The sequence below is a fragment of the Pollicipes pollicipes genome, unplaced genomic scaffold (assembly GCF_011947565.3).
Source record: "Pollicipes pollicipes isolate AB1234 unplaced genomic scaffold, Ppol_2.1 Scaffold_5724;HRSCAF=6776_pilon_pilon_pilon, whole genome shotgun sequence".
Lineage (NCBI taxonomy): Eukaryota > Metazoa > Arthropoda > Thecostraca > Pollicipedomorpha > Pollicipedidae > Pollicipes > Pollicipes pollicipes.
Window position 1 is genome coordinate 49,462,435 of NW_023596746.1, and position 14,244 is coordinate 49,476,678.

General features: G+C 53.7%; 1 protein-coding gene across 1 annotated transcript in view; it reads right to left on the reverse strand.

The window, feature by feature from the left end:
• Window positions 1-10,610, reverse strand: part of LOC119103144 (uncharacterized) — a gene marked incomplete in the record, with an annotated part of 20,653 nt that extends 10,043 nt beyond the window's left edge. Inside the window, 2 exon segments of the mRNA XM_037226595.1 lie at window positions 6,069-6,195; window positions 10,554-10,610.
• Between the last annotated feature and the right edge of the window lie 3,634 nt (window positions 10,611-14,244).

Consider the following 14,244-nt stretch of genomic DNA (forward strand, 5'->3'; position numbering starts at 1 on the left):
AAATTCGTTACAAAAGGTACGCACGAAAACGATATTATGCGGGTGCGCACTGCAAACTCAACTACAGATGCTTATACTTGGTGCCAGGCGTCAGACAAACGGTCCCTGCGGGGGTCACCAAATCCGGTCGACCGGGGAAAGGGAGGTGCAAGGGCTGACAGCGGAAAGTGAGAATTGTCTTAGGGCTAGCATGACTTATGGGGATTATGAGAATTGTATTAGGGCTAGCAGGACTCTTAGGGCTCTTCAAACGCACTCCGATGGGCAATTAATCAATGCATTGATTCGGATACCACTACTCCCATGGCAGTAGTGCACAATAACCTTGGGACAGAAGAGACCGGAGGTTAAAAAATGTCTGCTGCAGATATTGCGTCGTGTCTGTGGTATCCCCCCCTATCTCTCCCCTGATCACGCCTCCCGACGACCCCAGCCTGGGGCCTCCTGAGCGCGCCACTGATGCCAGCTGGCTGCCGCGGCGGGAGTCAATTCACAAGTGAAATGCGGCGCGCAGATGTGCGAGCGGTGTGGTGTGAAGCACAACTGCTTGTATAAAGAAACCAGGGTCCAGAGAAAAATCTTAATTACCTTGTATGCACCCACTTTCATAGGACCTTGATGGCACCCGACCCAACATTGCCCGAGGCTATTATTTTCAACAATTCCTCGGGCTTGGGCCGGGTGCGGAACCGAATGCCGCAAATAGCTATAAATTGCACAATTGAGTCCATGTACCGGATGATCATCCGGGCACAAACTTTCAGCCGGATCTGACAGCTTACAATGTGTTTTTTTAACACTCGGATGGTCACTCCATCCTGGAATATTCCCCATAGCGGTGTTATCGATATAAGCCTGCCACTACATGGTTAATGCTTAAAAACTTTTGCGTGCGTGCCTTTGTAAAACAAACTTGAGAGAGAGAGAGAGTTCGCCGCTGCGAACCCTTCGCTACGTTCAATTGCTTAAGAACACCTTCGTACGTGTTTTATACATGTCCATACCACCTTTTATCAATATTGTGCGTATTCTGCACGCCTGCTTACCACCACACGAACATTTGATTACACACCTTTAGGCACAACCTTATGCGTCCGAACTTTTGCATATGTACGTCTGCTATACGATATTTATACCATATCTACATTTTCTTAGGACCAACTGCGTACTTCCTTCATGCATGCGTACTTCTTTACGAACTTAAATCCTAAAACTCAACAACGCATGCATGATCCCGGCAAACAACAATAAATGACCGAACGATGATAAAAATGTTTATCTCCACACCGACGACAATATCCTTTAGGAGATCACACACACTTCTTTCACGGAACCAATAGCTGATACCGACACAAGCTGATACACGTAGAACAAACGGGCACCGCTGGTAGGTCCGACTTAGGGTGATCACGTACTGCAACTATACCATATTTAGTCCCTATCCTTCCTTTCAACACATCCCCATTTATTTGCAGCCACATTCTTGTCTTAACCTGGCTTTGTGATTCCCACCACGATAGTCGTTGCGGATCATTCCCTCTGTCGTAGGAATCACATCCCTCTGCCGTAGGAAATATATCTTATTACAATAATGGTTGAATTACGAATCTTGAAGTACGCATTCGCAGGTGATAAAAACGCTTGGAGGAGTTTCATGGGGAGCAAATCGGCACCACAAATATAATGGTAGCACATAATCAAAAGCTTTTGGATACATGCATACATACATGCATATATACACACACACACACACACACACACACACACACACACACACACACACATATATATATATATATATATATATATATATATATATATATATATATATATATATATATATTTGCGTGTAACTTAAATTGTATACATACTAAACATGCATATATGTTTGTATATGCATGTTTAGACGCAAAGATGCACATTATTTTTATGATTACTGCACAGAAACGGTCAATTTCCTCTCACGAGCAGCACCCTGCAGCAACGCATTTGATTCTGTACCACACCCGCGTTCTTGACCTGCTACAGCAGCCGGACGTGCTCCCAGCGACAACCTGTGCGATCAAGCGGCGATTGTACCCTCAGCCCCAAATCCCAATCCTAATCTGCAAACGAGACGGCAAGCCCCTCCTACAGGTTGATCAGGCCGACCCTGTTTACATTTGTTGGCTGCACGTCAGGAGCGAAATTACGCAAACACTACCAGGACTCATAACTGCACTGAAACGCTAATGAATTTCCTGTGCTGCTTTTGCCAAAGGCTTCACAGCGAAACTGCGTGCTGCTATTCTGTGACATCAGAGCAGCCTGCCGCTCTACAGGGTAAACGCATCTGCCCGCCGCTCTACAGGGCAAACGCATCTGCCCGCAAACCGACTCTTTCTTCCGCGGAGCGCTCTCGTCTGCCTAAAGAGCAAGTTTCCCATCTGCTTACGGCACGCTGTATATGTCCACACAAAACATTCCTGTTGGCTTTCAAAGTGATCCTGTACATTCAATGCGACCCTGTCTGCGTACATGGCGTCCTGTCTGTGGAGAGGCCCAGTCGCCTCCAGCACACGCACACCGCCAAAAAACTGGCGACGCCGCCTGACGGCCGATAATAGAGCGGTTGGCGCCGCTGACGGTTCATCAAGAGTCAAGCAGCCCCGCATGACGGCCGGTCATAGAGCGTTGGCGCCGCTGAGCGTCATCAGAGTCGAGCAGACCCGCTGACGGCCGATCATAGAGCGGTTGGCGCCGCGACGGTTCATCAAGAGTCAAGCAGCCCGCTGACGGCCGGTCCATAGAGCGGTTGGCGCCGCTGACGTTCATCAGAGTCGAGAAGACCCCGCTGACGGCCGATCATAGAGCGGTTGGCGCCGCTGACGGTTCATCAGAGTCGAGCAGACCCGCCCCACGTGACGGCCGATCATTAGAGCGGTTGGCGCCGCGACGGTTCATCAGAGTCGAGCAGGACCCGCTGACGGCCCGATCATAGAGCGGTTGGCGCCGCTGACGGTTCATCAGAGTCGAGCAGACCCGCTGACGGCCGATCATAGAGCGGTTGGCGCCGCTGACGGTTCATCAAGAGTCAAGCAGCCCCGCTGACGGCCGGTCATAGAGCGGTTGGCGCCGCTGACGGTTCATCAGAGTCGAGCAGACCCGCTGACGGCCGATCATAGAGCGGTTGGCGCCGCTGACGGTTCATCAAGAGTCGAAGCAGCCCCGCTGACGGCCGATCATAGAGCGGTTTGGCGCCGCTGACGTTTCATCAGAGTCGAAGCAGACCCCGCTGACGGCCGATCATAGAGCGGTTGGCGCCGCTGACGGTTCATCAGAGTCGAGCAGACCCGCTGACGGTCGGTCATAGAGCGGTTGGCGCCGCTGACGGCTCATCAGAGTCGAGCAGACCCGCTGACGGTCCGAGTCATAGAGCGGTTGGCGCCGCTGACGTCTTCACAGAGTCGAGCAGACCCGCTGACGGCCGATCATAGAGCGGTTGGTGCCGCTGACGGCTCATCAGAGTCGAGCAGCCCCGCTGAAGGCCGGTCGTAGAGCGGGCAATCCCAGACGCCGATCAGAGAGCGGGCGGCCTCCTGACGCCGATGCGAGAGTGGGCGGGAAGGCCAATAAGAGAGTGGGCCGTCCCACTAAAGGCCGGTGAGAGAGGAGGCGGTCCCGCTTAAGACCGATGAGAGAGTGGGCAGTCTCGCTTAAGGCCGATGCGAGAGTGGGCGGTCCCGCTAAAGGCCGATAAGAGAGCGGGCGGCCTCCTCACGCCGATGAGGGAGTGGGCGGCCTCGCTAAAGGCCGATAAGAGAGTGGGCGGCTTCCTGACGCCGATGAGAGAGTGGGCGGCCTCGCTAAAGGCCGATAAGAGGGTGGGCGGCTTCCTGACGCCGATGAGAGAGTGGGCGGTCTCGCTAAAGGCTGGTGAGAGAATGGGCGGTCCCGCTAAAGGCCGGTGAGAGAGTGGGCGGTCACGCTAAAGGTCGGTGGGGGAGTGGGCGATCCCGCTAAAGGCCGATTAGAGGGCGGGCCGCGCTGGCCTTAAGAGGGCCACGAAGGACGGACGCCTCAGCTGGCGGCCGCTGGAGGAAGCGGCGGGCCATGGCCGGTCCTCGCCAGGTCATTTGTCACCAGAGCGCCGCCCGTGCCGTCCGTCGTCGTCGCCGGCGTAATCACCCCCCGGGCTACGGCCACTCTGGTGTCTCTCGGGGGAGGGAAGGGGGGGGGGGGGGGTCAGGCTTCCTCTCAACCAGTGCGGCCACGGCAGCGTGATTTGCTATGATGGCTCGGCATTCTCTGTGGAACAATGAGTACTTCTGTCTGTTTCTCGGCACTTGCACGAAAGCCCAGTGTTCCACCAGCAGCTCAGCGCTCTCTTCGGAAGACGAACGCGTCTCTCTAGTGGCTCCATCCACGGCGGGTGATTTCCTGCGCCTCAGTGCCACACACCAGTAACGAGCTCTCCGCTTCCCCACCTGCCATACCGCAGGGCTCTCTCCGTCTCCGCCAATCGAGGCCTGTCGTCCTCTCTCCGTCCCTGTCACTGGTCACGGGCCGTAAGACCGTTTTTGCTGTTTTCACTAGACAGGCTGCAAACTCGCTCAGTCCGGTCTTTTGACGCGTCAGACTCCGACGTTGGATTCCCGAGAACCGACGGTAAACATCTGCCGGCTGTAGACTGGCAGCCGAACACCCAGGACTGAGGGATGTACCGCCGCCATCACGCGCCGGGAAGAATCGGGCTGCACCAGGGGGATCTGGCTTCCTCCTGGTCCGGTCGCGCTCAGCCGTTTGTTGTTGATATAAGAAAAAAGGGTTTTCAGTTCTCGGTGTTTTCGGCATTGAGTTCAAAGGTCTTATGTTGAATCTACGAAATTTTACACGCGCTCGGGCGAGGGGGGAGCAATTTGTCCCCCTCCCGAGGTCTTTCCGGAATGGTTTCCGAACGGCCAAATTTTGCATAACTGTAGACAGATGAATAGCGGATCGTTTCGTGTCAAAAATTTAGATGTACCTTGTAAGGTCGCTAACCTACGGCAGGTAAAAGTCAGGCGATAGATTCTGCGAAATCAGTTTCTGGGGATTGGTTTACTCTGATGCGACAACGGAGTATTGCATCAGATATTTTGTGTTGCATCAGTGTTGCATCAGTGCTGCATGTGAGCACCGTCAATATTTTCGCTGTTAAGTACAATCACGCCGTTTAACCAGCACTTCCTGGTGTACTGAAGGTCGCCAACTCAACTTTAACTGACAAATCCGTTTGTTCAAGTTTCTCCATCTGTTTTCACAAACAAGTGAAAATAAGCATAGCTTGAGTGGCAGCAAGGACGGTCGAGACCTGAAAACAGTACGAAACCTTTAAATACGTGTGACTCGTTATGAATGCGACCTCGACAACATGCTGACTTCGCCGTGATGAATGTGATAGTTCGCTAATCATGGCTGCCGCGCTTTCGCCAACATTCGTTGGCCATGGATACCGGCTAGCCTTCAGGCCGCTTGGAGATGTTGGCTGCGCACGGCCTGCTGCATGATGCTGCGGCAGGCTTAGCTTTATGATTTAGGCTTATGTCGCTCACATAAAGGGCAGGATAACTATGTCCTAGTTTGATGCTACGCTCGTTGTCAGGCAACCACGCCACAGTTCTGCGACCTGTGCAATAAAGGTAAAAATGTTTAAAATGCCTTCCCATTTCCGCTATTTACATGGCATGGTTTGCGAATTTGGTCGTAACGCATTCATTATGCAGGAACATGCGAAAGTACCTTTCAGCAACTCGCACAGCCGTTAGAAGGGAGATAATTTTTACCAAACAGGTATGAGCTATTAAGAGATTATACCTACCTGGGAACAGCAAAATTGAACATCGTTCACAGCGCACACAATTTAAAGGTACAAGTTCTCATCTTCCAACTCTGCATGCTTTGACCCCTTGCGCCTGCTACCAGAAGCGACGTCACTTTGCACATTGCTCAAGCGCTTCACTCTCCGCTAACCGACACAGACACGACAAGACAAGCAGCGACCGGCGATCTGTTGCCGCCGCAGCCGCGCCGTCCAACGGCCATCTTACCGGAAGATCTGCGAGTCGAAGCTGACGTGCTTCTGGTGGCGCTCGTCGAGCACGAGGTCGTGGCTGGCGTGGCGCCAGCGCGCCGCCCCTAGCTCGGGGCTGCTCGGCTGCGTGACGGCCACTCGATCTGACAACACGGCAGCGGCCGCGTCACGGCGCCGTCCAGGCCCTGGCCAGGCCGGCGCAACGGCGCTGCTGCTGCTGGACAGCGCCAGCAGCACGCCGCACAGGCACACGGCGGCAATGTGCGCGTAGCGCTGGCATGCATTCAGACAAGGCCGACGATTTTTGGCGTCTTCATCCATGGGGAGGGGTATGGATAGAGATGGAGTGGGATTGGTGAGTGGGAGGCAGTCTAAATTATGGTTGAAACTTAACAGTGTGTGGGGCGTATGCTGGATAATTTATCCGCAGCGGCTATGGAGCCTGCAACCGCCATCGCAACATGTAAAAGCACATGGCCTCAGAGGCCGAGCACAAAACGAATATCACTTTTCGCCTCAGCAAAACCAGGCTGTCAAATGCCCCAAATCCCTTCAACGAATGGGCGATACAATAAAGAATCCTATTCGTGGACGGCAAACTATATAGTTCAGCAGAAAAATTAGGCCCATCATCTCCGCACATCCCCGACACCAAAGCAGCTGGACAATCGACACCATTGTTCCTGCGAAGTCGACAGAAACTGACGATACTTTGAGATTGTATCGAAGGTGCAGTGGCGCCGGCCGGCTAATGCCGAGCCCGCTGCTAGTTCCGAGCGTTCAAGTTGGCATCGTTGTTTCTGACAGGCTGGTGATTGGTTAAATCGATTCCAGCGTGGTCAACTCTTCAAAAGTCATTTCAAACGCCAAGGATTAACTGCAAGAGCTTGTTTTTACAGTCGCAAGCATATGCGCTGGCATAGTGACTACATTGCGATTTGAGCATCAAGGCATTTTGTGTTCTAGACGATACGACTATTTGTGCCGCTTTCGTCGAGTGACTTGAGACTCTTAGTACTTGCTAGGCAGGGCCATACCTGTACATTGAATCCCCCACCCAGGCTGTGGTGTATCAGCGAACCCGACAATACTTAATCTCGCCTGTCCTCAGTCAGAACATTGAATCCCCCACCCAGGCTGCGGTGTATCAGTGAACCCGACAATACGGAATCCCGCCCGTCCTCAGTCAGAACATTGAATCCCCCACCCAGGCTGTGGTGTATCAGTGAATCCGACAATACCTATTCCCGCCGTCCTCAGTCAGAACAGCATGTCCCCTTTGCCGTTCAACGTTACAAAGTCGTCACTCCGTGTCAAAGCTCGTTTTGGACAGCTGCCATCTGATACCTTCATGCCCGTGAGAAATGAGAAGGTCGATGCCTACGTCCTGAGCCAGGTATCTCATTGCTCCTGGGACAGCAGGCCAGTGCATTTCGCTGCACAACGGAAGCGGCCTGCCAACCGACTGCAGATGCGCCAGCTGTCGATCGACGGTCCCAAACACACATCATTACCCACCGCGTGGAGGTCATCTCAGATTGCATATACCTGGGGGCATCATTCGCCCCGAGACTGAGGCGAGCTCAGCTTCACCCATGTGCACTTCTACACCATGGTGAACTATACAGAGAGCTACGTGCGTATTGGAGGTGTCATCGTGGTTGACAGTCCACGAATTTGCGGCATCAGTCGTTTCAAACTAATCACACTGGCACATTTGTGCCGTCTCATACACCGCGTGGACAATGACTCAAAGTCGCATGAATTATACACTTTCCCGTGCAGACACTCTTGTTACATTGTGTCATAGGTTCACACATTGCGCCACAGGCTCACACTTAAACGCAACAAGGCGGAGCGAGGATCTCGCCCGCGGGGAGGGGGGGGGGGGCACCAAGGGACTCCCGGTATCCGAAGGGGAACGGTCCTCAGGTCTTCCTTGGGTATGTCCCTGTGCTAACAGGCGCACAAGCCTGGTGTTGGCGGAACGGTTTGAAATATAGGGCAAGCGGCATGAATCGGCACAAATGGAGCCACATATGATAAGATATGCCTTATCTCTGCGCCACCATTAGGTTGCGGCACAGTAGTTCGAAAACCTTCATCGCGCGGTGCATAATCACGGCTGGATGAGACGCATTGCATGTTGTGCCTGTCCCAAGTTTCTGCACGCGCCATTCGGAGTAACACGAGGCACGATAAGAACCACGTGACTGTCTCATCCCGTCACACAAGCGTCTGTAAAATGACCTAGACGGAGCACGTGAGTACGCGCTGGTATACTGTCACACACGCGACAGTAAAATAACGTCGAGGGTGCACGTGAGTACGCCCTGGTATCCTGTCACACACGCGTCTGCAAAATAAGCTGGATGGAACACGTAAGCACCGTGGTATCCTATCACACACGTCTCTGTAAAATGACGTGGAGGGAGCACGTGAGTACGCGCTGGTATCCTGTCACACACGCGTCTGCAAAATAAGCTGGAGGGAGCACGTGGGTAAGCACCGTTGGTATCCTGTCACACACGCGACTGTAACATAACCTGGGGGAGCACCTGAGTACGCGCTGGTATCCTGCCACACGCTGGTATCATGTCACAGTACACGCTGGCACCCTGTCACACACACGCTCGCGCAGGCTTATTCACCACATACGCCCTGGCTTATTCACCAGACTGCATCAGTTTTCACAGGACCCCAGGGAGAATATTGAAGCGACTGCCCGTTGTAAAGAGCGCCGGGGATATTGCTTTGGACCTCAGAAGCTTCAGAACGGAGCCTCAGAGATGGGTGGGCGCGTCAACACTAAAGTGTCCGTTTCTGGTCAGGGATGGACTTCAGCGCACGGGCACGACAACGCGTATCGGTGTTATGACCCGATCTGGTACACGCCATCTTTCGCCTATAGGCCAGCTAACTGAGCAGTTGCGCAATCGACTCAAACAAGCAAAAACATTAGGACCGTATGTATATTACGAAAATTACTGGTTACCATTGGTGAAATTCCCCCACGCCACTGGTTTTGATGCGTTAAGCGCAACGTCCCGAAAAGCTCCTTTTTACTTTTTTAGCTCCTTATTGAGCTAGAGATGCAACACAAACAGTGAACATGTTCCTTGTGATGAGGGGAAGCCAACAGCAGCACACTTTGAGGATTTAATTTGTTTTTGAAGGTGATGATTTTATTGTACACCACACATGATAAGCAGCCAACCCTGAGCACAAAGCTACGCTGTCCGAAAGCTCACTTTGCCGGCCTCGTTACGCTTCAGTTACGCTCCATCAAAACCTCCATCTCCCCTCCATGGGTAACGTTATGTATGGACGGTCCCGTACGCAAAACCGCCTTCATTCAAGCAGGCAATCCACGACCTGTACGTCCGTGACGTAGCGCGGCACCAGACAAACGATTGCATGCATGATCTGGCCTTGTTGTTAATATGCCCTGGCACAAACGCTTGATCACATGGAGAGCAAGTTTCAAATCGTCTTCAATACATACGGGTCCAAGTTTCTTGATTTCCATTTCTTTCCATCATGCAGGCTTCAACACCAGCGTGCTGCAGGGCCCAGAACGCCCAGATCCGGACCCAGCACCCGGCGCATAACAGGCACTACGACTAGGACTTCATCTCTCATGTGACATCAGCCACGTCATACCGCATGCTCTGGCATCACAGCTGTGACGTCAGCCACACCACAGCGCGTGCTCGCCGCCGGGGCAGACTGCATGGTTAACCGTGTTCATGTAATGTGCAATGCCACGCTGTACTTTTGAGACCACGCAGAATTTGTGTACTTATGGCGCTGGTTAGCGACGCATTTTGTGCGTTGGCGTTGAAGGTCATGTCCCGCAGGTTAATGTCTGGAAAAAGTTTTGAGTTTCTGTATGTGCGGTCTACTGAACACGTTGTTTTCAAGTATCACGTAAGACTTCTACCACGGAGATCAGTCCGGTCTCTGCGTCATGAACGCCACCCTCAGGCTGTGTGCCGGTTGTTCCCTATCCCGTCACCCTCCGGCTGCGTGCCTGTTGTTCCCTATCCCATCACCCTCCGGCTACGTGCCTGTTGTTCCCTATCCCGTCACCCTCCGGCTACGTGCATGTTGTTCCCTATCTCGTCACCCTGCGGCTGCAGTGAGCTGTCGCAGCGTGGATGCACACGGTGCCAGTGCCGGCACCGCACCCTCAGGCGAGCCTGGCACCCGGCACCCGTTCCCGTACCGCATTCCCTGGCGAGCCCTGCACCCGGCACCCGGCACCCGCCCCCGTGCTGCATTCCCAGGCGAGTCCGGCACCCGGCACCCGCTCCCGTACCGCACCCTCAGACCAGCCCTGCACCCGGCGCCCGCTCCCGTACTGCGCCCTCAGGCGAGCCCGGCACCCTGCACCCGCTCCCGTACCGCGTCCCAGGCGAGCCCGGTACCCTGCGCCCGGCCCCCGTGCCCGGCCCACACCCGAGGCACCCCCGCTGTCTCGGCGCGTGCCGTCACTGACCGTCGGCGCTGCCGTTGCGGCGCCGGCCCTGAGCTGGCGGCCGGGCGGCCTGCTCGCGCAGCGTCAGCTGGTTTGGCCGGCGGCCAGAGTCCGGCGAGCGTGGCCGCCGGCCCTGGAAATAGGCGCACGTTGAGCGGGCGCCGCCGGGCCGAGCTCTCGTCGGCGCCGCGCGCCAGCTGAGAGCGAGACGGATTACGGACGGCGAGGAGGATACAGACATCGGGGTATGGAGAGGGAGGAACATGAGACAGAGGCAGGGTGTTTTTTTTTTTGGGGGGGGGGGGGGTTGCGAGTTTGAGCAAAGCTAAACGCAATCAAACGACCCGCCCTTTTCGATGACTCCAGGTGCGTACTCGTTTGTCCGCACATGGTGGTTTCACGTTATGAGCATCGTGAGCTTACTTGGTGACAAAAGAAGAGCACACAGGGTACGGCCATTGGACACCACGGGAGCCAGCAGAGCGAAAACACGGCGAGTGCACTGTAGGAAACATGGCGTGCACCATTTGCTTCCACCCAGAAACGAGAGATGAATAGTGTGGAAAAAGGAGATCGGAAAATGGAACAGAGTGAGGCTATTGCGAACAACACACTAGGGGCTCAGAAAGCTATGCTTAAGCAATAAATAGTCAATATCATGGAGATGTTGGGGCCGTTTATATTTCCAGGCGCTGGTGAACAAAACAAAGCCCTCAAATACGGTTTAAAAACTCATTTGCGTATCAAGCTTCTCACCTTAATAAACGAAACAAGCTCGAATAGTACACACTACTGCTGACTACCGCATCATAAGCGTGATGCTGGGACAGCGGGTCGAAATAGCCGACCTGAAGAAGTTGCCTTTGGTCGGCAGCAAGATTCTACAAATGCCCTCATTTATGCTACCTCATACCAATCCTGAACCGCAGTCCCAGCGTATTTTCCGCCTGGTTAGACGCAGTGCTTGGTCAGCCGTCTCTCACTTACCCGGGCCAGGTCGCCCTCCGCCCATGTGTACCGCTTGGGGTCCGTATAACAGAAGACCCTGGCACACACAGAGAACGCATTGTTAGCGGCCGCCGGGATGGGCGGGACCCCTCCATCACTCAAGAGGCCTGATTCCCCAGGAGAGTGGGCTATATTGCGGCCCGGCTTGAGCGCTTGCCAGCAGCGTCCGCACGGACCACAAGACGATGACGTCACTGGGACTGCCGGCCGTCAGATGGACCGGACAACGCCCGTCACCCGGGACAACAGAGGGGCCGGCGACGGCAGCTGCCACACACACCCGCCCAGGGGTATTGGCGTCGCTCGGATATGTTCTGTCAGATCTCCTGCACCTCTGACGCTAGGAGGCATTCCCAGGGTTTCCATGCTGGCGTGGATTTGGTGTGCATGCGTATGCTACACGGGATGAGTACCTAAGACTTGTACTAAAGAAAGATGCGTTGGTTTCCCTGTTCAAAGTGCGGAAATATATGAGCAACGTATTTATTCAGGGTGTGCAATTTTAACCAGTCTGGCAAATAGACCAGCGGGGGTAACACCCGCCTTAAAAAAATATTTCAACGCAAACTAACCGGTATCGGACATCTATGAATAACAGGGGTTTTGATTATCACGAAATTATTTTGTGCGTACCATGAAGATCTTTCCAAAACATCATTGTATCGGAAGGCCTGCCAGAAGGCAATCATCACTTTAGAACACAAAATAATCTTGAATACTACATTAACCCACGATTTGGCCCGGCATGACTTTGGCTACAAACTGTCAGTTAGGTGTCCCGACATAACGTAGACCTACAAATTTCCGGCACATTGAAAATGAGTGATGTGACGTACAGGCATGAAAGCTGAATGAGGCTCGCATGTTCTGCACATGTTCAAAAGATATAAAGGAGTGTTTGGTGTAGCAGCGCATGGATAAAACGCGAGTGTAAAGCAATTTTTAACACACTTTTTCTTGAATATCTCCGTTTGAGTGGAAAGAGAGCTTACCACTACATCCCATATGCATAGTAGTGTTTGAGTCCAAGCAATACCTGGGTCGTCTTCGGAAGAACTGTTCGTCGAAGTCATCGTCTGAACTTTGCCAGGTCTTCTTCGGTCTCGGAAGAGGTCTCGCAGAGTCCTCTGGATAATCAGCTTTTCGTTTTCGCTTATAGCAGGACGTCAACAAATTCTGCTTCTTGCACGGACTCGGCTGGAACAGAATGCGAGTGGCTCCAGTTTAAGGGGACCGTGTGAACACGCGTTGGTGCAGATACACCAGTCAGACTTGTTCTGCAGCCACTCTGGCTGCCGACACGGTGGGAGTGAGTGAGACCAGCATTAATATTGGAACATAACGCCCCTCGATAGACATTGAGAGTGATGAAATAGCTTAGAATGAGTCATCGGAGTGGAATAGTTCAGTTTGTATGATTTTTTGTTTTGTCTTTGTATGACATGAGCCGTGCCCATATGGACGGACACAAAATAAACGAAAATACTTCAATGGACCTTCCTCGGTACAGAATTGCATCCAGTCGTAATAACAAAGGCATTAGCATAGTCAAGACGGGCAGGTCTCATTAGCGTTATGGTGGTCAATGCCAACACTGTGCTGGTCGCCAAGATCATCAGTGGGAGTATGTTTGCTCTAACAGCTCAGCGTGATGACGATAGCTGTAGCACAGCATACTGATATGATATAAGAAGGATGTTTTTTGGTAACGCTTTCATATCGCGCCATCAGAATGGGCACGGCAAAATAGAATGCGGATCTGAGTATGTGATTTACCTGCCATTTACTCAGTATGTGTTTGTCAAGGAGGGCGAATGTATCGATGATATTGCCCACTAAGCTAGTCGAGACTCACGCCAAGCGAACCGATCAAAGCATTTACTTGATCAATGACGCACACTGAGATGAGCCGACCTTTGCTTCGGCTTGCGTCCCGCAGGCCTGCCGAACTCGGTACGCACCGCCGGCCGAAGCTCCACAAGCACCGCCCCGCCAGCAGAACAAAGCTTTTTCTCGGGCAGCCCACGCAACCCCGCAAGGCAATTACATCCCGCTGCGGGCACGTCGCGGGGACGGCCGTGCGTCAGCCGCCGGCGGGCGAGCTCAGGCAGCGGGGCATGACGGCTGCGCTGCCTGCGTCCGGACGTGACGCGGCGCGATGATGTTAATAAACACGGAGGCGTGGCACCGCCCAAATATCTCAGGACCACACTCGGGCATGTGACTGCCGCAAACGCCCTAGATAGACTCTCAACGACAGGTGCGGTGTTTTTCTTTCAGTTGTTGACGGACAGGTCTGCCGATCACCGTGGCGACCGGCCGTGGATCACTAACCCGCAGGGCTGTGCCGGCCGTGGATCACTAACCCGCAGGGCTGTGCCGGCCGTGGATCACTAACCCTCAGGGCTGTGCCAGCCGTGGATCACTAACCCGCAGGACTGTGCCGGCCGTGGATCACTAACCCGCAGGACTGTGCCGGCCGTGGATCACTAACCCGCAGGGCTGTGCCGGCCGTGGATCTTACCCGCAGGGCTGTGGTCAGGGACGGGTGTCGAGCTTTTCATGAACGCCACCAAGGGCTGGCTCGCCCCTACCACTGCTGTTCAACAGGGCCTGCTAAGGAGCTTTTCAGGACCGTCTGGATGCGGACCCAACACTACCTAAGGCCACTTCGGACGTTCCCCATGGCTATCAAGGACACGTT